A 24,799-nucleotide genomic window follows, 5' to 3' on the forward strand; every position below is an offset into this window, starting at 1 on the left:
AAAGCCCATCTTGGGCCCGGTGGCGTGGCCTAGCGGCTAAAGTCCTCGCCTTGAACACCCCAGGAGCCCATATGGGTGCCGGTTCTAATCCCGGCAGCTCCACTTCCCATCCAGCTCCCTGCTTGTGGCCTGGGAAAGCAGCTGAGGGCGGCCCAAAGCTTTGGGACCCTGCACCTGTGTGGGAGACCTGGAAGAGGTTCCAGGTTCCAGGCTTTGGATCGGCGCGCACCGGCCGATGCAGCTCACTTGGGGAGTGAATCATCGGATGGAAGATCTTCCTTCTCTGTCTCTCCTCCTGTCTGTATATCTGACTTAATAAAATAAATAAATCTTTTTTTTTTTTTTTAAAAAAAGCCCGTCTTACCCTTGAACTTGTGCTACATTATTGTCACTCGTAATTCTATGCTTGTTTCCATAACCTAGATCAGCAGTTACCACGCTGAAGGATCCTGGTCCACTGACGTGTGGGGATCAGGCAGGCACTACAATACTGCTTAGGGCAGTGTGTGCATAGTTCTGAGTTTATGCCAAGGCCTGGGATGGGAGACCATAAAAACCTGCAGGTACTGAGACACTAAAATATCCTAGGCACTGAGATATAAGAGTATGGACAGCTACAATATACTTGTTCCTATTCTTTAGCATGAGAGGGAATGAATAAATGCAATTTCTCCATGTATAATGGGATTTATTTCTCTCTCAAACTCCAGGGATTGTAGTAAAGAACTTAATAACAAGTTAGTAGCTTTCTTTTTGGAGTCATTAACAGACATTTTATGATTCACATATTTCTACAAGGAATAAAGGAGGGGAGAGGAAAGAGGAAGAAAGAAGGTCAAGGCCATTTCCGAGCTTAGCTGAGGGGTGCAGCTACAGGGGACCTGTCATTTTCTTCTTTTTAAGGAAGAATCATGAGTCTCACCTCCTCAGTCCAATCCCATGATGCAGGATTTGCTTGGAAGCCAGTGTGATATTTGCTGCCAGGGATTTCCTATAATTCTGTATTGATTCTGTACTAAAGGATAGAGAAAACTTATTTTTAGGCAAATAGCAAAGGTGTGTGAGACTGTTTTCCTTTTTTTTCTTTCTCATTCTGCAAACTCTGCCTTGTCCTATAGCTTTGCTCACATGGCTTGTGCTTTCCTGGGTAGCTAGCCCTGGGCCCCTGTCCCTTCGGTTTAGAGATAGTAGTGGCTTAGGTAGCCAATTGTGTTAAAACACACCAGTCAGCACATCCCCAGGGAAGTCAGAGGCAGGAAAGTAACACTCACACTATATTATGGGTCAAGTGGCTGAGTCTTGGGGTCAGTGTGATGGCTCAGCTAGCTAATCCACCTGCAAGCACTAACATCCCATGTGTGTGGCGGCTGCTGTCCGTGGCTATTCTATTTCCCATCCAGTCCCCCGCTTGTGGCCTGGGAAAGCAGACAAGGACGGCCCAAAGCCTTGGGACACTGCATTCATGTGGGAGATCTGGGAGAGACCCCTGGCTCCTGGCTTTGGACTGGCTCAGTTCTGGCCACTGCAGGCATTTGGGCAGTGAGGCAGTAGATGAGAGGTCTCTGTCACTTGATCTCTCAGCTGAAGGAAATGGCCACTTTCCCCTTTCTTCCACCTGTGGGATCCCTGCACCACAAGCCTCCCAAGGAGTGTTAACACTCAACTGACCTAGACGGAGCCCTTAGCCATCTGCCAGCTATAATGTCAAGTGTTCCTACCACCACTGCCTACGGGACACGCAGCTCTCCTGGTCAGCTGTGATTCGCTGTGTCGATGTCCTGTCTCGCCTGTTTATTGAGCAACAGTTTTCTCCATTTGCTCAATTCTCCAATCAAAGAAGAGTTGTTGGTTTTCAGTTAGTGTGGCTTTTTTTTTGGTTCTTGTTTATGAGGGCAGGAGTTCTTGACATGTCAGACCGGCATTTGAAATCAACAGTCCTGCTATCCAAGGAAGAGAAAAAGAAAAATCTGAACATAAATGCAGTAACTGATGGATGAGGAAGAATAAAAATGACCACTCTGGGGGCAGACGGCCATTTGCAGTCCATGCTCATACTCCACTGCAAATGTGGCCTTGTGGACTCTCTACTTTCTGAATATTACAATTAGTGGCAAGCTAAGCCTATGAGGATAGAGTGGGTTAAAATCGTGACTACAAACACTGCTGAAGAACAGGAAGGAGGTATTGTGGCAAGAGTGGCATGGGGATAGGAGTGAAGGAAGTGTGACTGTCCCCTTGGGAGAGTACCTGTGGAACATGTAAAACCTGTTCTCTTTATATTAACAACAATGATGGCTAAGTGCAGTAGCCTGGTGGCTGGGGTCCTTGCCTTGCCTGTGTCGGGATCCCATGTGAGCACCAGTCCATGTCCTGACTGTTCCACTTCCCACCCAGCTCCCTGTGGTCTGGGAAAACAGTTGAGGATGGCCCAAAGCCTTGGGACCCTGCACCCACATGGGAGACCCAAAAGAAGCTCCTGGCTTCGGATCAGGCTCAGCTCTGGCTGTAACAGCCACTTGGGGAGTGAGCTGCTGGATGGAGGATCTTTCTCTCTGTTTCTTCTTCTCTCCATAAATCTACCTTTTCAATAAAAATAAGTAAATCTTAAAAAGAAATTTGGGGGCCAGCATTGTGGCACATCAGATTAAGCCTTTACTTGTGATGTTGGAATTCCTCACTGGAGAGCGGGTTTGAGGCCCAGCTACTCTGCTTCCAATCCAGCTTCCTGCTAATGCACCTGAGAGGGCTTACACTACTGGGACTCAGGTCACATCTCCTTGACACTGACTCAGGTAGTGCCTTGGTTAATCTTGTATTGTGCAGATGGAATTGATTTATCTGATTCTCCAGAAAGGAGCTATCTGTATCCTGCCTCCCCAGAAAAGTCTCTTTGGGAGAATTCTCGACAATTCATCAACAACTGCCATCAAAACCTTTGCTTCCCCTTTATGAACTTGAAGGGAAAGAGAAGAGCAGCCTCACTGCCTTGTGTTGGAGATGAGTCAGGACAGCCCAAGTTCTTGGGCCCTTGCCACCCACAGGAGATGAGGACGGAGTTCTTGGCTCCTGGATGCAGCCTAGGGCAGATCTGGCTGTGATGGCCCTTTTGGGAGTGGAAGAACAGCTGTAAGACTTCCCCTTCTCTTCTCTTGTCTCTGCTACTCTGCCTTTCAAGTAAATTAATAAACATCTACTTATTTATATTAAAAAGTCATTCATGTAGTTGAAAGACACAGAGAGAAGATACAGGGGGAGAATTCTTCCGCCTGCTGGTTCACTCCCCAGTGGCTGCAATGGCCAGGGCTGGACTAAGTCACAGCCAGTGCTCGGAGATGGTGACCAATTCTTTAAGGTCCTAGAATAGGTCAAGTGGTCATTCCCCTCAGGTTGCCCACCTTTGCCTTGGATACTCTTCTAGCATTAAAGAAGACTATGGCAGGGTTGGGCAGGAATCAGTATTCTCTAATTAGTTCCCCGAGTGATTCTGATAACAAACAAGGATAACATGCAGCTTCCTTTCACACTGCCGGCCCTGTACAGGGTTCTGGGGTCTTCAGCTTTTTCTAGACAGTTGCTTGCACATACCCTGGAAGTTCCCAAATGGGACCTAGAGAGATTATCTCCATTCTCTTTCTCTTGGCTACATTACATCCTGTGCCTTTCAACCTAATTGTTCTATGCATACTCTGGGAAATCCACAAGTCCTTCAAAATATCCCAATTGGGACAAACTTGGCAGAATGAAGAGGGGTTATATGTGATGAGAATCTAATGCTTCATTCAGATCATGGAGCAGTTTTCAACCTGTATGTGCTTAGAAAGATCATCTCAAAACACACAAAGCAAAAATAGAGAATTAAGTGGTGGACAAGTTCACAACTGCTGCTCTTGGAGACTGGGTGTCAACACAAGTGTCATCCATGACCAAGTTGTGTTAACCTGTTCACAGCAGTCCGTGCTCCCTCCCTGCAGTGCAAGGCTGTGGCGGGGAGGGTTGATTTCCTCCGCTCTACTGCTCACTTCCAGTGACTGTAGCTGCCTCTGGGCCTAAGCCAGGAGAAAAAGCAACAGGAACCTTTCCTGTGCTTTTGGGAACACAGTTCTGGTTGGAGACAAGGAGGACTCTGCCCCTGGAGCTCCAGGAGCCTGCAGAGCTGCCACCACACTGCTCCATGAGGCTGCAGGGAACAAACGAGAGACACACCCTCAGGAGATTACCCCCTCCCTGGCCTTCGACTCTCAGTGGGCTTCCTTTCCTGCTCCTTGGGCCGGAATGAGAGGGAGCCCTTACGTCTGCTGCAGAGCCCTGCACCTGGAGACACTTTCACACCTAAAGCCAGAGACTACTGGGAAGAAGGCGCGTCAGTGGACGGACTGTACTTGCCGTTGTTTCTGCAGCGAGCCTGCTGTCTTACTTTCCAGAGTTCCCAGATAACTGCTCCCTGCACTCTGCTCGGGAGCTTTAGTTGCATTCGGTGGATAAGACAGGGTGGGGCGTGCTTCCTTCCTCTTCACTGCAACTGCCCTCTGGAGTCATTATCTTTTAATTAAAAATCAGCAGCATATGGTTTTGCTGTTCTGGTGCTCATTTTGTTCAGTTAACATCAAGCCCAAGGCATTGCCGCTTCCCTTGGCTGTTTCAGTCCATTCTCAGGAATAAACACGGCTGACATTTATTTTGAGAGTGTTTCTGCAGTTTCAGAACACTTTAGAGAAAGATCTTATACTATAGCCAGTTATAAGCAACAAGGAGAAAAATGCATGTCTCATTTCTAATTTCCAAAAAAGCATGAGTCCTGTGCATTAAAAAACTCAAAATTAGGGGCTGCCGTTGTGGTATAGCACATTAAGATGCTATCTGAGATACAGGCATCCCTCATGGGTGGGGTGGTGGTTTGAGTCCTAGACGTTCCACTTACAATTAAGTTCCCTGCTAACATTCCTGGGATGACAACACAACAATGCCCAAGTACTTGGGCACTGCTCTTGTGGGAAGCCCAAAAGAAGATTTTGGCTCTTGGGCCTTGCCCTGGCTGTTTCTCCCCACACCTGTTTAATTCAGCCTTTCAAATAAATAAAATAAGTATTAAAAACAATTTTCAGGGCCTGGTGGCATGGTTTAGCTGCTAAAATCCTTGCATTGTGTGTGCCAGAATCCCATATGGGTGGTAGTTCGTGTCTCGGCAGCTCCACTTCTCATCCAGCTCCCTGCTTGTGGCCTAGGAAAGCAGTCAAAGATGGCCCAAAGCCTTGGGACGCTGTACCTGTGTGGGAGACCTGGAAGAAACTCCTGGCTCTTGGCTTTGGATCAGCTCAGCTCTGGCTGTTGCAGCTGCTTGGGAAATGAATCAATGGATTGAAGATCTCTGGGCCATCCTCAATTGCTTTCCCAGGCCACAAGCAGGGAGTTGGGTGGGAAGCAGGGTTGCTGGGATTAGAACCGGCATCCATATGGGATCCTGACTTTAGCCACTAGGCCACAGCGCCGGGCCCATATTTAGAATTTTTAACATGTCCACAATTAAAGTGGAAATATATTCTTTAATACACCACAGCACAATACTCTAAAAACAGAAATCCACCACCATCTGCATCCCCACTATCAACAATCACAGAGGAAAGGAGAAAGAATGCATCATTCAACTGGCTGGGCAGGCCTTCGTGAGGACTGAAAAATAATCACTAGTTGCAGTTTGTTTTTGCACCAGCAGGTGGCTCCTAAGACCTGGGTGAGAAGCTCTTTTGTACCTAAAGTGGAGAAATACAATTCAAGTAGGAAAATCTAGTACTGAATCCTCTTAGTAGAAAAACAATTTAGTGTTTTGTAATTTCTGTTGCAGAGGTATTTCACATTCTTGGTTAAATTTATTCCAAGGTGTTTACATTTTTTGTTGCCTTGTGAATGGGAATGATTTTTATAAGTTTTTTCTTTCATGGCACTGTTTGTGTACACAAAGGCTATGATTTCTCTGTTTATTTTATTTTTAAAGAGTTATTTATTTTTATTGAAAAGGCAGATCAATTTATGGAGAGAAGGAAAGAGAGAGAGAAAGATCTTCCAAGCACTGGCTCACTACTCAGATGGCTTCAACGGCTGGAGCCGATCCAAGGTCAGGAGCCAGGAGCCTCTTGCAGGTCTCCCACCTGGGTGCAGGGTTCCAAGGTTTTGGGCCGTTCTCGACTGCTTTCCCAGGCCACAGGCAGGGAGCTGGATGGGAAGTAAAGTACTGTGGCATGAACTAGAGTCCATGTGGGGTCCTGGTGCTTACAAGGTGAGAATTTAGCCAGTTAGCAACTGTGCCAGGTCCTCTAAGTGCTGATTTTATATCCTGCAATTTTACTAGACTCTCCTAGGGCTTGTAAGCCTGTCATAGGAGAGTCTTTGGTTCCTCTAGATATTGAATCCTGTCATATGCAAACAGGGATAACCTGACTTAGTCCTCCCCAAGTTGTATCTGTGTATGTAATTACTTTTTCTTCTATAGAGCTCTGGCTAAAACTTGCAGAATTCTATTGGATAGCAGTGGGAAAAACAGGCATCCTTGTTTTGTTTCAGATCTTTGTGGAATTGCTTCCAATATTTTCCTATTTAATATGATACTGTCTGTGGGTTTGTCCAATATTGCCTTGATAGTGTTAATATTCCTTCTATGCCCACTTTGTTTAGGTTATCATTAAAAGATACTGTGTTTTATTGAAGGCTTTCTCTGCATCTATTGAGATCATCATATGGCTTTTATTCATCAATTTGTTAACAAGAATCATGACATTTACTGATATATGTATATTGAACCATCTGTCATTGTCATCCTGCTGCATACGAGGCTACCGTGCCAGACCAGTCTCTGATTTTAATTATTTCTGTTCTTTTTACTAATTTTGGGTTTGGTTTGTTGTTGTTTTAGTTGGTCCTTGAGATATACTGAGAGAGTGTTTGCTACCTTTCTAATTTCTTGATCTAGGCACTAACTGCTATAAACTTCCCTCTTACCAGGCTTTTGTTGTATCCCAGGTGTTTTAATATGCTGTGCTCTCATCTTCACCCATTTGCAGGAATTTAAAATATTTCCATTTTGATATGTTTTATGATTCACTGTTCAACAGGAGAACATACACACACAATGGAAAATTCTTACATGTTAATGGATTGGAAGAATAAATTTCATCAAAATGTCTACTACTGAAAGCAATTTAAAGACTGAATGTGATCCCAATCAAAATATCAACTGTACTCTTCTCAAATCTAGAGAAAATAATGCTGAAATTCATATGGAAACACAAGAGACACTGAGTAGCTAAAGCAATCTTAAATGAAAAATATCAAAGCAAGAAGCATAGCCATACTGGACTTGAAGACATACTAGAGGGTAGGTATAATCAAAATAGCCTGCTGATGACACCAAAACAGACATGTAGACCAGGGGAACAGAAAAGAAGCCGTTCAAGTTAATCCAGGCATCTGCAAGCAACTCATCCAAATGAGCCAAAATCAAACCTCGGAATAAAGGCAGTCTCTTCAACAAATAGTGTTGGGAAAACTGGATCTTTATGTACCAAAGTGTGAAACAAGAACCTCTACCTCATACCTTATGTAAAAAAGATCAACTCCTACTGGATCAAGGATCTAAATCTATGGCCTGATAACACCGATTTACTACCGAAAAATAGTGGGGAAATTGCAAGATAATGGCATAAGCAAAACTTCTTGGAAAAGGTCCCAGATGCATAAGCAATAAAAACAAAAACAGAAAAATAGGATTACATCAAGTTGAGTAACTTCTGCACTGCAAAGGCAACACTCAATAAAATCAAGAGGCAGCCGAGAGAATGACAAAAGATATTCACAAACTATGCAACTGATACATTATTAGTATTCAGAATCTTTAAGGAGTTCTAGAAACTCAACAATAACACAATCCAGTTAAGAAATGGGCAAAGAACATGACAGGCAATTTTCAAGGCATGAAATGCAAATGGCCAACAGACACATGATAAATGCTCACAGTACTAGTCATTAGGAAAATACAAATAACAGTCATAATAAGGTTTTACCTCACCCCAGTTAGAATGGTTATCAAAAAAAGAAACCCAATCAAGAAACAACAAACGTAGGTGAAGCTGTAAAAAAAGATACCTTAATGCATTTTTTTGCAGGGAATGTAAACTGACACAAGCATTGTAGAAAACAGAAAGAAAGCTCCTCAGAGGTATGAAAACAGATCTACTATGATCATCAGCATGACCCTGCCATCCCACGCCTGGAAATTTACTCAAATAAAAAGAAATCTGCATATGAAAGAACCACTTGTGCTCCTATTTCTGTTGCAGCTCACTTTACAATAGCTAAGGAATGGAATCAGTCCAAACATCCACCAACTGATGATGGGTAAATAACATACACACTATGGAATACTACGCAGCCATAAAAAACGGAAATCCTGTTTTTATTTGCAACAAAATTGGTGCAATTAGAAATCATACTTAATCATTAGACTTGATAAATCTCAAAGAAACAAATATGTTTTCTCTGATATTTGTCCGTTAATAAAAACATACCCAAAACACAGAAATGCAATGGTCGTTTGGAATACGATTGTCCTGTTTAGTCCTTGCTGATATTCCTGTGTAACTGGCATTTTCCTACTTTTTACTTGTTCAAAGTGATGATTTGTGGTGAACTGAGCCTGTATATACAGAGTAAATTAAAACCACGTCTTAGCAAAAACTGACAGAGTTTGGAGGGCGGAAGAGGGATTGCAACAGAGCAGGGGCACGAGGAAAGTGGAGCTACAGCGGTGGAATGCATCCAATCCGTTCTCTTTATATTAATAAAAAAGAAGAATGAAAAAGAAAAAGAGAAGTATAAAAGCAATCTAATACTTACAATTTGAAGTCAGGTAGTCTGAACCCCAGAACTGGTGTTGTTGAAGGGGAATCAATGATGAGTTGCAAAATCCAATTTTCTTACCCTTTCACTGAGGGGTCTGGGTGCTGCGGGCGAGATGCCTGTGATGGGTGCCCTTATCTCCAGGGTCAGGGGATGCTGCAGTGAGTGTGAGACCCAACAACTGTAAGAGATGAACCAGAAACAAGCACACTGAGCAAGACATCTTGAAAGAGCTGCTGTTACTGGGGTTGGAGACAGGAAAGGAGGACACGAAACCTGGCAATATTAACAAGCCCAACCTCTTCTTGACACCCAGACGTACCCTAAGTCAAGGTGAGGAGGGCTGGCAGAATCCTTCATGTGTGGTTGTGAGTGGCAGACAATCATTGAAGTTCAGGTTCGGGAGGGAATCAGTGTAACCAGTGGTGGAAGATGTGCCATAGACCTGACAACTGGCTAGGTGTTTGGGAGGGTAGAGATAGGAGGGTGGGTTTGCACGTGGCTCATGTAGTCTGTCTGCTTCTGTCATTAGAACAGAGAGTCACTCTCTGTTTCCTCCCACCTCCTAGCTTCGGTTCACTCACAAGTTTGCTACCTTTGCTCTTGGTGCTTGACTATGGCCAGCTGTGCTTCCTTGTTCAGTTGCTGCATTAGACCATTTCCCTTCTGTTTCATGAAGTTCACTGTCCCCTTTTTTCTATTTTTCTTGATTAAAATTCCCAAGTGAGAGAAATTGATTAGCTTATCTTATTCTTGCCTTTTGTCAGCAGCTTATAATTTTAACTCACTTTTCAGTCAGATACCCCTTGACAACCTTGTTCAGGGAGGAAAGGCTCTAAAGGGCAGGGCTGCGTGGGCCGCTTCTGTAGGCTGGGGGGTGAGGCGCAGGAGCCAGAGCTGGGAGGTGCCGGGGGTGGGGCGCAGGAGCCAGAGCTGGGAGGTGCCGGAGGTGGGGCGCAGGAGCCAGAGCTGGGAGGTGCCGGGGGTGGGGCGCAGGAGCCAGAGCTGGGAGGTGCCGGGGGTGGGGCGCAGGAGCCAGAGCTGGGAGGTGCCGGGGGTGAGGCGCAGGAGCCAGAGCTGGGAGGTGCCGGGGGTGAGGCGCAGGAGCCAGAGCTGGGAGGTGCCGGGGGTGAGGCGCAGGAGCCAGAGCTGGGAGGTGCCGGGGGTGGGGCGCAGGAGCCAGAGCTGGGAGGTGCCGGGGGTGAGGCGCAGGAGCCAGAGCTGGGAGGTGCCTAGCCGAGAACTAAGATGAGCACATGTTCTGTTTTTCCCGGAGGATTCACAGCTTAAATCCACCATTTTGTACACAGTGAAGTTTATCATTTGTGTGAGGCTTCTCCTTTTTTCAAAAGATATATAAATATTTATGTTCAATATTTATATTAATATATACTTAATTTTAGACGCAGAATGACAGAGGCAGGGAGGGAGAGAAAGAAAGAGATACACACACACATACACAGAAACATCATCTCTCATACTCTGGTCCACTCCCCAAACGCCTGCAGCACTTGGGGTTAGAAGCCACAAGGCTCAGCCAGGTCTCCCATACAGGTGGCAGGGACTCAGAACGTGGGCATCTTCTGCCAACCCCAGATGCAGTAGCATGAAGCTGGATCAGAAGTGGAGTAGCCAGGACTTGAACCAGGCATCCCAGCTATAGGATGCAGGCATCCGAAGGCGGCTGCTTTAATGATAAACTTCCTTCTCTTTTTCTAAGATTTATTTATTATTTTTTTATTGGAAAGGCAGATTTATAGAGAAAAGCACAAAGATCTTCCATCTGCTGGTTTACTTCCCAAATGACTGCACAGTGGCCAGAGCTGAGCTGATCCATAGCCAGGAGCCAGGAACCTCCTCTAAGTCTCTGATATGGATGCAGGGTCCCAAGCCTTTGGGCCAACTTCTGCTGCTTTCCCAGGCCATGAGCAGAAGTTAGATTGGAAGTGGAGCAGTGAATTGGCACTGGGGTGTCAGTGCTTAGAGGGGAAGGATTAGCCAGTACTGGTCACCTTAATTAACCTCCTGTGCCACAACACTTATCTGTCCCAGGATTTTCATTAAAAAGATTTATTTATTTATGTTTATTTATTTTTTTTTTTTTTTAAAGATTTATTCATTTTATTACAGCCAGATATACACAGAGGAGGAGAGACAGAGAGGAAGATCTTCCGTCCGATGATTCACTCCCCAAGTGAGCCGCAACGGGCCGGTGCGCGCCGATCCGATGCCGGGAACCTGGAACCTCTTCCGGGTCTCCCACGCGGGTGCAGTGTCCCAAAGCATTGGGCTGTCCTCAACTGCTTTCCCAGGCCACAAGCAGGGAGCTGGATGGGAAGTGGAGCTGCCGGGATTAGAACCGGCGCCCATATGGGATCCCGGGGCTTTCAAGGCGAGGACTTTAGCCGCTAGGCCACGCCGCCGGGCCCTATTTATGTTTATTAAGATTTATTTATTTTTATTGGAAAGGCAGATTTACAGAAAAAAAAGGCAATACAGAGATTTTCTATCCACAGGTTCACTCCCCAAGTGGCCACAACAGCTGGAGCTGAGTCAGTCCAAAGCCAGGAGCCAGAAACTTCCTCTGGGTCTCCTCTACAGGTGCTGGGTCCCAAGGCTTTGGGCCGTCCTCGACTGCTTTCCCAGGCCACAAGCAGAGAGATGGATGGGAAGTGGAGCCGCCGGGATTAGAACCAGCACCCATTTGGGATCCTGACACATTCAAGGCAAGGACTTTAGCCACTAGGCCATGTCGCTGGGCCCTACATCAAGTATTTTTCTTGAAATAGCATTTAAAAACTGAAAATCGTAGGGCACTGGTACAATGGCTCAGTGGCTGAAGCCTCACCTTGCAAGCACTGGGATCCCAAATGCACGCTGGTTCATGTCCCGACTGCTCCACTTCCCATCCAGCTCCCTGCCTGTGGTCTGGGGAGGCAGTTGAGGATGGCCCAAAGCTTTGGGGCCCTGCACCTGTACGGGAGACCTGGAGGAGCTCCTGGCTTCGTATCGGTGCATCGCCGGCCGTTGTGGTCACTTGGGGAGTGAATCATTGGACGGAAGATCTTCCTCTCTGTCCTCCTTTTTGTATATCTGACTTTGTAATGAAAATAAATAAATCTTTAAAAAAATCACTTGGTGTAATGGAACATAGATATATATTGCCTGGATCTACCTTCAAGGAAGGGCTTGCCTGCTGGCCGGAGAGTGGTCAGGGGAATTCTCCCGCTGTCAGTTTCTTCAGGCTTTGCTGACCTGCAGAGTATCACGTCATTCAGTGTCCCCCCCTTTCCAGAGCAATCAGCACCTCCTGGACCACAGAGATCCAGTCACTTGACATCACGCTGCAAGGGACTGGTGCATGTTGACTGGTAACATTTGACACTGACTGACGTTAGCTACCATGTAGGCCAAGGCTTTCTCAGGTCAGCATTTCACAGTCCAGCTTCGGCTCAGAATGTATCCTCAACCTCCTCAATGCTTACAGGTAATGATCCCGGCATTTACTTCTGGGGACTTAACTGGTGGTGTTTGGTGGGTGGTGGTTTGCTGTACAATCAAGTGATAAGTTGGGGTTTTGGAGCTGGATGGCTTGCTGTCTGGCTGGCAAAGAGGATCTTGTGCTGGTGGTTGGTGGAGCCTAGCTATCCCATAGGTACTTGGTAAGGTTGATCAGCATGTAATGCCCTAGCTGCTAAGGCACCCTTTGAGTTGCTTACATTCCAAACCAGAGTCTCTGGCTTCCAGTTCCAGCTTCCTGCTGATGCAGACCTTGGGAGCCAGCAGGTGATGGCTTCTGTCGCTTCCATCCTCGTGGGAGACCCTGGATTGTGTTACCAGCCCTCAGCTTTGGCCTGGCCCAGTGCTGTCAAGGACAATTGGGAGTAAACTAGTGGATGTCCTTTATTTCTCTTTGCCTCTCCACATCTCAAAAAAAAAAAAAAAAAAAAAATTGAGACTTAGGGAAGCTAGTCAGCTTGCCCCTCCCACCATGTCAGAACAGACAGCAGGAACCCACTGAAGGAAACCAAGCCCTTACCAGACACAGGAGCTCCAGGTGCCCTGGTTTTGGACTCATCAGTCTCCAGAAGTATGGGGAAGCAGTTTCTGGAAAAGAAAATCAGAGACAAGAGAATATTTCTGCAGATCATTACATGTGGAAATTATGGAGAAAAACAACCATTAATGGGGGGAAATGGATTATCTGGATATTGCTAAGATCTCCTGATGCTGCAGATAGAAAAGGCAGGAATGTCCTTTGGAAAGCCTGGCGTGAATGTCAGAATGTCACTTCTTCTGTGTACAAACAAACAGCAGGGTATCCTGTGACGACAGAGAGACAAGACTGAGAGCCAGGCCAAGACTCAGTAAGAGCCTCATGGCGGAACATCCAAGAAGGTTAAAAAACCAGTAAGGCAGATGTGCTATGCCTAGGCTGGGGAGACTCACCAAGCTGGCACACGGGGTGGAGACGTGGACGGATGCCTCCAGATTTTCACTTACCAGACACTTTCGAATCATTTGGATCTACAGAGTCAGCCTCACTCTGTTAAAAGACAGCAACACCGTGTGTGCTCGCTTGGAAAGCAAAGGAGGCTTCCCTTGGTGCTTGCCTACACTTTCCTCTCCAGCCACTAGCTCTTGGCTGGAGTGAAGCTTCTGAAGTCTCAGTACTCAGCGGAGAATATGGTGGGCCTGGTCACAGAGGCCCCCAGGAGCTGTAAGACTCAGCTGCCACAGGCCAGAAGGAACCTGGGGATATCTGTGGGGATTCTAATGACTTTTCATCAAGGAGCACAGGAAATACAACTAGATGGAAGAGCTGATGGGTTGGAAGTGCTCTCCCAAGAACAGGGGTTGACATCATGGCTAAAGTTGAGATCATGGCTAAATGTTCAGGAGCTGCTGAAAGTTTGCTAGTAGGAAAAGCAATGCCATGCTGAACAGACATGAAATGTTAGACTTTCTAGGGCAGGTGGAGGATAGGAGTTCAGCATTCTCAGTCCCTGGGGAAGCGGCTATGCTGGCATGGGTATGCTACCTGCGGCTGCCAAGACCCACCAGATTACACTGTGCCATAGCTTTACTGCCAGCACGTAAGAATGTGATGGGTTTTGTAAACCGCAAGAGATGTATAATAAAAGCATATCATTCAAATTTGTTAAGTGTATAGTTTGCATCATTTAGTACATTCACTTTGTTCTGTAACCATCACCAGTGGCTGGTATTGTTCAATCACATGCAACACCTAAATAGGAAAGGAGAAGCAATGGTTTGTTGTGTGACAGCGGTCTGCTCTGTTTCAGCTAGCGACTCTAGTGAAGGGGTTGATCAGTGGTGTGTTCTCAATGCAAATGGACTTGGCTATTAACTGCTGCAGTGGTGTGGCTGGGAAGTAAAACTTCACACAAAGCTCTACAAAGGCATGACTTGAAAGAGCTGCTTCACATCTTTTTGAGCTCTGTTCCCCAAGCTCATGCCTTGTTCAAATTAATGGTACATTTGTGACTGTACCACTATTGCTGCTCTAGGTACAAAGCAGGTTTAATGCTAATGCTTCATGTATTTGATCAATTCTGTTTAGACATTAGAAACACTCTAAGATCTATTTTATTTTTATTGGAGAGGCAGATTTACAGAGAAAAGAAGAAGAAATATCTTCCAATCTGCTAGTTCACTCCCCAAGTGGCTGCATCAGCTGGACCTGAGCCAATCCAAAGCCAGGAACCGGGAGCTTCTTCTGTGTCTCCCATGTGGGCGCAGCGTCCCATGGCTTTGGGCCGTCCTCCACTGCCTTCCCAAGCCACAGGCAGGGAACTGGATGGGAACAGATATTAGAAGTATTTTAACTTGCAAGTTAATCAATTTTCGAAGTGCACAATGAAAGTCTATCCATTCAGGCTTCCAAATGAAGTAGTTGGTACTAAATGTTAAATGTAACTCAGAGGCTAGAGATACAGTGTAATGGGTAAAACTGCCACTTGCTGTGCTGGCATCTCAAATGGGTAATGTTTCAGATCAGCTCCCTGCTAATGCACCTGGGAAAGCAGTGGAAGATGGCCCAAGGACCTGGGACCCTACACCCATGTGGGAGACCAGGAAGAAGCTCCAGCCTCCTGGCATTGGACCAGCCAGTTATAGCTGCTGTGGCCATTTGGGAGAATTAATTGGTGGATGGAAGATCTCTCTCTGCCTGCCTATCTGTAACACTGTCATTCAAATAAATGAAGCTAATCTTTAAGAAAAAAGTAATCTAGTAGCACAAGTAAAACTGGACAATCATTACAATAAGACAGACAAATTTCATGCTATCTATTCACTACAATTTTAATGCATTATATTAAGTTAAAAATTTAATAATATTAAATTCAAAAACTTTATAAAGTTTATCAATAAAGTATTCTTCATTTTAAACTTTTTACTTTTTTTTTTAATCATACAAACTGCTGCAGAAGCATACATTCTAGAAGGTAAACCTTTCTCCACCCCACACTATGAACATTACTGTTGTGAATGTCACTGAGTGCATGGGGGCACTTGGCATGTGTCCTTTTGCAGGCAACAGTTTGAGGGAGAGATAGCTAGCTGTTCTTTTTTTTTTTAATTATTATTTTTTATTCATTAATTACATTGTATTACATGACACAATTTCATAGGTACTGGGATTTTCCCCCCCTTCACCCCAAACCCTTCCCCCATGGTGAATTCCTTCACCATGATGCATAACCACAGCTCAGGTTCCATTGGGATTCCCTAATTAGAGGCTCACACCATACAGAGTCCAGCATCCCACTGTCCAGTCAAGATCAACGGCCTCTTAGGGAGGCCCTCTCAGGTTTGTAGGCAGAGCCAGCAGAGCGTCACCTCGATCAGTTAGAAGCTCCAACATATCATCAGCAACAGTCCAGGTACGATGAGGCTGGTGCAGAGTCCACTGATTGACAGTCTTAGAGTTTCCCCTTGTCCAGGTTTTTCGCTGCAAGCATATAGCTGAGGTGGTTGATTGATCTACTCCATCTTCCATCTTTTTTTGGTTCACTCCGATCAGCTGGTGGTTGTAACCCCTGGGTTGGATCTATTCTGAGCCCCGACCTCCACTGGAACCAATAAGTATTGCAGCTCTCCCCAGCTCTGCCCATCACACACTAGTCCCTCACCTAAACCAGCGGGAGGAGTGCTGGTCGGGTGCTGCATTCCCTACTGGCACAGGCCATTTCGCCTTGGTGCTTTGTACTTTTTTTTTTTTTTCTTTATCGCAACCAAGCTTGGTCAGGCTCCTACACAGTTCCAGCGCTCGGGCTTGCCAGTGGATGACGTGAACTGACTCAGCCTGGTCTGCCCCAACCCGAGCCAAGTGCATGCCAGTGGGTCACTTGCTAGCTGTTCTTAACACTTCCCCCCATCCCACTGTTTTAGCAATTTTGATGGGAACTATGGCTGCCCAGAAGACAGACTTCACCCAGGTGTGGATTTACAGAAGTAAATTAAGGGCAGCGAACTGGACACCAAAGCATTTTGTAACAAACAGAAAAACTTTCCTACAGAGGTAGGAGGCACCTGCCCTCTCTCCCTCTTGTCTTTGTGCCTTCTCCTGTCCCACTGTCTGAAGTGTGAATCCTCCCTTCAGTCAGACCTCAGGAACAAGCTTACGACAACAGGGTCTTCCAGGACTTCCTGGTGCAGACCCGGTGTGGCCTGCTTAGCCTGCTCCCCTGTGCCACAATGCATGGGAAAGACACCCCACCATAGCTAGGACCACACGCTCTGCTCCTGCCACCCCTTACTGACAGCTGAGTCTAATCTTCACTAGTAGAGATTTCTAGAAGTTTGAGATCTATGTGAATATATGCAAGTTTTTGACAGGTCCTTCCAGATTTTTCTTAGAAATTGTTTGAATACATACTTCCCTACATTCAATGCTTCACTACTATTCAGATGCTCTCTTTCTATAACCCATAATCAGGATTCTCAATGTTTTCATATATAGTAGGTTATTAATGCATTTTCATTTTTGGTCTCTGATTCTTTCTTTTTTTCCCCTTAACTTCTGCTATGTTTTTCTGTTTTTATTTTATTTCTGCCTCTCTGTGTGTACACTGAATCAATTTTGTACCAGGAACAGTACTTGTAAAGGCATAATTAAAAGAAAAGTTGAGAAACAACTTGAAATTGCTCTTTAAAGTTTTGTTTCAAAATGGATTTAAATTTTTTTAAAAAAAATAATGATTAAATGGTTGATCAGGGTGGGAAGCATGAAGGTTTAGGGAAAACTGGGTGAACTCATTGCTTCTAAATTTGCTATTTCTTCTTGTTGATCCTGGGAGAAGGGGAGCGACAAAGGGGGAAACCACTAACGACTTCCACACGTTCCAGTACCCAGGGATGAGGACCACCACCTCATATCAACCCAGAGTCTCAATGTGTACATATTCTGAGGGTTCTGTCCAAGTGGCTTGGATAGTTCTGAAAGGCTGCCGAGTTCACCAAGCCAAGGATGATGTCACCCTCCCAATGTCCATTAGTTCTATTCACCGAGATTTTTTGCTGTCATCGTCTGTTTGGGGTCATTGTCCAGTTTGTTCTGTTCAACACCAAACGAGCTGCCATATTCTCCTTTTTACCACAGGGCCTGTGTCCACTGCTCCCCTTTTTTCATTAAGTAGGGCATGTTCTTGCAGTCAAGTCCAAGTGGTGAAACTTTTTTTTTTAAAGGATTATTTATTTTTATTGGAAAGGCAGTACTATCGAGAAGGAAAGCCACAGAGAAAAGATCTTGCATTCACTGGTTCATTCCCCAAATGGCTGAAACAGCCAGAACTGAACTGAGGCCAAGCCAGGAGCTTCTTCCAGGTCTCCCACATGGGTGCAGGGTCCCAAGGCTTTGGGCCATCCTCTGCTGCAGGTTGCTAGATGGGAAGTGGAGCAGCCGGGACACAAACTGGAGCCGATATGGGATACTGGCATTTGCAGATGGAAGATTAGCTAGTCGAACCATTGTGCCAACCCAATACTGCTTTTATATCGGCTCCTCTACTCATTGGACAAAACAAAATGAAAAATTCTGTAAACATTGTAGCTATTACAATGTCATAAGTATATAATGTTAGAGATAATACCAGCCTGCCTCTTGATAACAGCTTCATATATTTTAACTATTAAAATACATTTTGGGGGCATGATGAGGTAGCCTAGTGGCTAAAGTTCTTACTTTGCATGCACTGGGATCTCTTTTTTAACTTAATAATTATATCTATGAAACACATAAAATCTGTTTTCATATTAATAAACAAATTTAAAAATTTTTGTTTCACATTCTAAATGTTGAGAAAGAATCCTTAGTTTTCTCATTTTTAAATTTATATTGTATAAGGTGAACAAATTTTACATATTTCACAATACAGATTCAGAAGCAAAGTAATACCTCCCCACTCCTCCTTCTTACTCGTGTTCCCATGTACCACTCCTCCTTCTTACCCGTGTTCCCATGTGCCACCCCCCTCTTACCCGTGTTCCCATGTGCCACCCCCCTCTTACCCGTGTTCCCATGTGCCACCCCCCTCTTACCCGTGTTCCCATGTGCCACCCCCCCTTTTTTACACTGTCAGTGATGTACCTGTACTTTCAGTTTCTTTCACAACCACAAGCTTGACCCTCTATACTTTGTGAAAAAAGCCAGTCCCAAAAGAACAGAAATCATGGTTTCCTTGATCTGTGGTAACTAAAATACTGTGTACAGACTTCGTTTTTTAAAAGAAAAGCATACATTACAAATTCTGCATGAAAATTCTGCAGCTCATGCTAATTTTTAAAATATTGCATTTTACTCATGAATATTAATAGTATTTGTGTGGAATTAGAGCTAGGCTGAAATTTTTCACTATACTACAAACACTGTATCTTTTTTAAAAGAATTCTTTATTATTTTTATTGGAAAGGCAGATGTACAGAGAGGAGAAGAGACAGAGATGAAGATCTTCTGTTTGATGGTTCACTCCCCAAGTGGCTGCAATGACCTGTGCTGCACTGATCTGAAGCCAGGAGCCAGGAACTTCTTTCCGGGTCTTCCATGTGGGTGCAGGGTCCCAAGGCTTTGGGCTGTCCTTGACTGCTTTCCTAGGCCACAAGCAGGGAGCTGGATGGAAAGCGGGTGGCCGGGATTAGAACTGGCGCCCATATGGGATCCTGGCGCGTTCAAGGCAAGGACCTTAACCATTATGCTATCACGCCAGGCCCTAAACTCTATACTTATGTACAATTGTTAGAAAAATGAAAAAGTGGGGGCCCGGCGGTATGGCCTAGTGGCTAAGGTCCTCGCCTTGAATGCGCCGGGATCCCATATGGTCACCGGTTCTAATCCTGGCAACTCCACTTCCTCTCTATCTCTCCTCCTCTCTGTATATCTGACTTTGTAATAAAAATAAAATTAAAAAAAAGAAAAAAAATATATAAAAGAAAAATGAAAAAGTGAAAAATTGACAGGTTAACAGGATATATCATTCTGTATCATGTCAATTATATAATTAAACCATTACTTGATTCTTACAGGCTTTAATATAATTTTTACAGAAAATTTTCCACACCTATTGTAACAACTTTGGTCATGGAATTTTTTGTCAAAGAAAATCACTGCCCAGGAAAACATTTCAGTGTTCAGACAACTAAGTGGTGATTATGTCTCATATTAAAGTTGAATTTCCTTGTTTTTTTTTTTTGACATAAAACATACAGGAAAGAGGAACATTTCTCAGCCTACTAGATACATTATTTAAATCCTTTCTGTAGGTGTTTTCACCTCTGGGTCAGTTGGAGGAAGTATGTATTACTTATCGATGGATTACATGGCTGTCCCGTTCCTGTGAAAGAGCCCTTTACTCCAGTAAAGTATTACACATGTTCTTCTGTAAGTTACATTACATAAGAGTTATCTGGATTTACCCCTTTTTTTTTAAGTTTTATTTTTAAGTTTGGATTTTATGGTACAATTCCATAGAGTCTGGGATTCTCCCCACCCCAAATTCCCATCCCCCCCTGATTTCCCCACGTTGTTACAATGCTATAGTCCTTCACAAGGAGCTCTAACTCAGTGTGTTAGTTACCTTTGCCTCCACATTGCTGATACAACGTCAGCCAGTCCAGCATCCCATTATCTAGACATGTCCAACAGGTTCACTGGGAGGCCATCTTTGATTTGAAAGTAGGGATGCATACTGCATTGTATCTTCACATCTGGGTATGGTGGTCTCTAATACTCTATTACTATACATTCCTTTAAATGAAAAGCCACGAAACAAGGTCAACAACAGGAATGAAGTTAAAATAAAAACAAAAAGAAGAAAAAAATACAGCACCATGGAGTCGAAAAAACATGCCACTGAATAATCAACGCATGGGTGACAAAAAGAAAATACAAAAGCCTTTCAGGTAAAATGATGTCACCAAGCAATCCTTGGGCCAGCAATGAATTCGACAAGAGAAAAGAAAGTATTTGGAAGAAATGAAAACGGATTTACTCTTTATGAGAGACCAGGCAAGGCACATCATGAAAGTTAAATCCAAGGAATAGGACACAAAAGAACAGAGCTTTTCTCCTTACAATCGATCTTTAATTGTATTTTGTTGATAGCCTTTATCTATTGGAATGTCGTAGGGTGTGTTTGAAGTTCATCATAGGAGAACTATCCAGTAACTCTGTCCTATCTCTCTGCAGTGGAATATTTTTATCCAAAGTTTACACAGCTTAGTAACACGAGGAAGTTAAACCGCTGCCATATGAGATCACATTTGTTAATAATGTCATTTATATTACTTTTTATATTACCATTTTCATTTATCACTATTTTTAAGTGATTCCCATGGGAGCAATCAGCAAAAGCTTGATAAAGGAAAGAGCGGAATGACAAAGGACTACAGCTCAGAGCAGCTCTGGTATTGCTGTCTCAATTTCACAGACGGATAAACAATCACACAAGAGATGAGATTAGAGGCACGGGTCACAGACGACAGTCAGCTTAATGCCATCGCTGTATCACCTTATTTGAGATCGGGTTTGTTTTGGCAAGGACCATTGTCACTGAGGAGGACAATTCAGGAAACATAAAGAAAAACTTACCACCAACATAAAGTCCTCCATTTAGTGAGTATTTAGTGATCGCTTTCTAAACGAATATCACTGTACTAGGCCCACGGAGGTTACAAAATTTAGTAGATACCTATTCTATTTCTGAAAATAGAAAAACTGACATAGCAATAATCAAATATTCTTTTAATAATTCTAATGGTAAAATTTTATATTTTGTAAGAAAACTTACCTAATGAATAAATGCGGACCATTATTAATGTTACATAGGAGTGCTGGAATGAAGGGTTCTTCTTTCTTTTCTGATTTTTTTCATTTAAATTTTTCATGATTCAGTTCCATAGGATCAGGGATTTCTCCTTCCATCCTCCCTATTTACCTCCCTCTACCACTGCTTTCCCTTATTCTACTAAAACAGTATCATCTGGAGGGCAGTTCTTGAAATAAGAAAACACAGGGGGCTAGTGCTGTGGCATGGCTGGCCAATCTGCCACCTACCGTGGTGGCTTTCTTCCACAGGGGTGCCAGTTTGAGTCCCAGCTGCTCCACTTCTAATCTAGCGCCTTGCTAATGAACCTGGGGAAGCAGAGGAAGATGGTCCCAGTGCTTGGTCTGGGTCCTGCTGCTTCCATGTGGGGGACGCAGAATAGCGCCTGGCTCCTCACTTTGGCCTGGGCCAGTCCCAGCCACCGTGGTCAGGTGGTGAGTGAACCCATGGCTTTTTTTGTTGTTACACATTAATTTTCTGTTCAAACACAGAAACAATTTCAGACAGGTGATATGCTGTTTTGAAGATCTCTGTTTTAGCATCTTATGTTTGCCCATCAAATTCCTTCTACTCACTTTCTGTGACACTTTGTGATACTTGCTATTCTCCAAGGATAAAAAGAATCCTTGGAAAAATGCAGCAAAATGTTATAAAAGTCAAAACATGACAATTTACATTTGAAATTAATAAACATCAAAGGAATTGGCCCAGTTCATTCCTTTCAGGTCAACGCAGGGAGATTTAGTCACTTGTCTTAACCTTCTTTACAAAAAAGAAACAACTGGAATATTTCCTCAAACATGTTTATATTTGAAATTGCATTGAAATGCATTCTGTGGGGAAGACAGTCTGTCAGCACTTTGGCAAGGGCGAGCCCTCCATAAATGCGAACTGTCAATATTCTGCCTTCAGCATACATTGCTGAGTGTGATATTTGAAATAAACTTAGGAGAAGAAAAATATTCAAAGAGGCTCTGTGCCATGTGTCTAAAAGGCTTTCGAGAGCACAGAACAAGGAGAATCTTTTTTCTAATATATGTTACCAAAATATTATTATCACACTAGTTATTGCTTCACTCTTAGGAACACACAATGGGCCTTTTATACAGCTATTCATTCTTTTTTTTAAATATTTATTTATTCTTATTGCAAAGTTGGATATACAAAGAGGAGGAGAGACAGAGAGGAAGATCTTCCATCCCATGATTCACTCCCCAAGTGACTGCAATGACTGGTACTGCACTGATCTGAAGCCAGGAGCCAGTAGCTCTTCCGGGTCTCCCATGTGGGTGCAGGATCCCAAGGCTCTGGGCCATGCTCAACTGCTTTCCCAGGCCACAAGCAAGGAGCTGGATGGGAAGTGGAGCTGCTGGGATTGGAACCCGTGCCCATATGGGATCCAGGCACATTCAAGGGGAGGACTTTAGCCACTAGGCCACAGTGCAGGGCCAAGCTATTCATTCTTATATCCTGCTCTCCATAGGCAAATTGAAAGTTAAGGTGCTTTTTTTAAAAAAAATTTATTAATTTTCCTTAGAAAGGCAGATTTACAGATGTTGTGGGCTGTGGAGCTGATTTACATTGCTTTAGCTGAGCACTCAGGAATCAGGCCTGGCCTTTGCAGATTCATTGGCGTCCTATTGTCCTGTTAATGGACTTGGAGGGAAGAGGAGATAATATGTAACAAGGAGGCTTAGGAGCAGACGGCTCCCAGCACTTCTACCACCACCATGGTCTCCCGTGTGTCGGTGTTTTTTGCTTGGACATTCGCCGTGCCTACTATGCCGGCTCAGCGGAAGAATTCTAATCTGTCCAGGCATTTTTGCTATTCTGAGACTGGCTTTTTACACAATGTGAGCTTGGAGGTTAATGTCAATAATAATGTCTTACAAAAGGGCCTTCTATTATTCCTACTGTTTTGGCTGTCCCCATTGACCTTATGCTAATCAAGGGACCTGTATTTAGGGTTTCATTCTTTCCTTAATCTTTAGGTTCTCCTTTTCTGTGTGATACAAGATTAGGTTGTAGGATAAGAATTGTAGCAGGAATTTCTATTGTTTTTGGATAAAGCAGATGGCATGGTTGTCCTTCGAAACACCCACTTGACCATGACGTGGAAAGTCTGAGCCAGAGTTTAACTGATTCTGTATAAATAAAGCGGACGGCTTTATTGCCATGAACACTATCATCATGGAATCCTAGTGGTCCGTCTCTTTCTTTCTGCGCCTCATCCACGCACCCTTCCCGAGTTTCGAAACCCAGGCTGGAGCTGGACTCCTGCATACAGAGAGAAGGAAAGACAGAGAGAAAGATCTTCCATCCCACTGGTTCACTCCCCAAATGGCCACAATGGCTGGAGCTCAGCCAATCTGAAGCCAGGAGCCAGGAGCTTCTTCCCAGTCTCCCACGTGGGTACAGGGCCCCAAAGCCTAGGGCCGTCCTTTACTGCTTTCCCAGGCCACAAGCAGGGAGCTGGGTGGAAAGTGGATGAGCTGGGATATGAACTGGCACCCACATGGGATCTTAGTGGTTGCAAGGCTTGGATTTAGTCACTAGGCTAACACACCAGGCTCAGGTACATTAAAAAAAATTTAACCTGTTTATTTGAGAGAGGAGAGATAAAAAGAGAGGTCTTCTATCCACGGATTCACTCTCCCAAGGGCTGCAGCTGCCGTGGCAGGGCCAGGCTCAAGCAGGGGCTTCATCTGAATCTCACCTAGGTGCCAGGATTCCAAGCACTTCAACAACCCTCCATGGTCTTCCCAGGTACATTATCAGGAAGTTGGATTAGCATCCGGGACTCAAACTGGTGCCCGTAATGAATGCTGGCACTACAGGTTCACTGAACTACAGTGCCCAAACCAGCCAAGATGCCTGCCTTCCCTGAAAAGTGGAATGATAAAGCAATGTAAAATGACCAAACTGGAAAACAGAAACACAAGTAGTTCCTCATATGCAAGATGATCTTTATTTAATATAAATATTTTAGGGCCCTGTGTGGTAGCCTAGCAGCTAAAATCCTTGCCTTACATGCACCGGGATCCCATATGGGCACCAATTCTAATCCTGGCAGCTCTGCTTCCTATCTACCTCCCTGCCTGTGGCCTGAGAAAGCAGTTGAGCACAGCTCAAAGCCTTGGGACCCTGTACCCACATGGGGAGACCCGGAAGAAGCTCTTGGCTTCTGGTTTCAGTATGGCTCAGCTCCAGCTGTTGCAGCCACTTGGGGAATGAGCCACTGAAATCAAAACACTAATCCCAGTCAGCAGTACATATTTATTTACTTAGAGGGCAGAATGGCAGACTGACAGTTCCCATTCTGTGGTTTACTCTCCCAGTGTCTGTAACAGTTGGGATGTTCAAGGCCAAAGTCAGGAGGCTGGGAGCTCAACCCAGACTTATATACAGGTCTCCTGTAGGTGGGTGGGGACCCAGCTACTTCAACACCTGCGGCCTCCTGAGGGGTACATGAAGCTGGAGTCCAGGGCGGCCTTGCTTATGACCTGGGAGCACAGCAAAGGAGGACTTGGGTCTTTACACTCCTGCCCTCATGTGGGCGATCTGGCAGA

General features: G+C 44.6%; 1 long non-coding RNA gene across 1 annotated transcript in view; it reads right to left on the reverse strand.

The window, feature by feature from the left end:
• Positions 1-9,041: 9,041 nt before the first annotated feature.
• The window catches only part of LOC131482686 (uncharacterized), a 94,849-nt gene continuing 79,091 nt past the window's right edge, over positions 9,042-24,799 (reverse strand). Inside the window, exons 3-4 of the long non-coding RNA XR_009247236.1 lie at positions 12,926-12,993; positions 9,042-9,067 (exon numbers count right to left, since the gene is read on the reverse strand). This is a non-coding gene — a long non-coding RNA (uncharacterized LOC131482686). The remainder of the gene's footprint in view (positions 9,068-12,925; positions 12,994-24,799) is intronic.

Source organism: Ochotona princeps, chromosome 19 (assembly GCF_030435755.1).
Source record: "Ochotona princeps isolate mOchPri1 chromosome 19, mOchPri1.hap1, whole genome shotgun sequence".
Taxonomy (NCBI): domain Eukaryota; kingdom Metazoa; phylum Chordata; class Mammalia; order Lagomorpha; family Ochotonidae; genus Ochotona; species Ochotona princeps.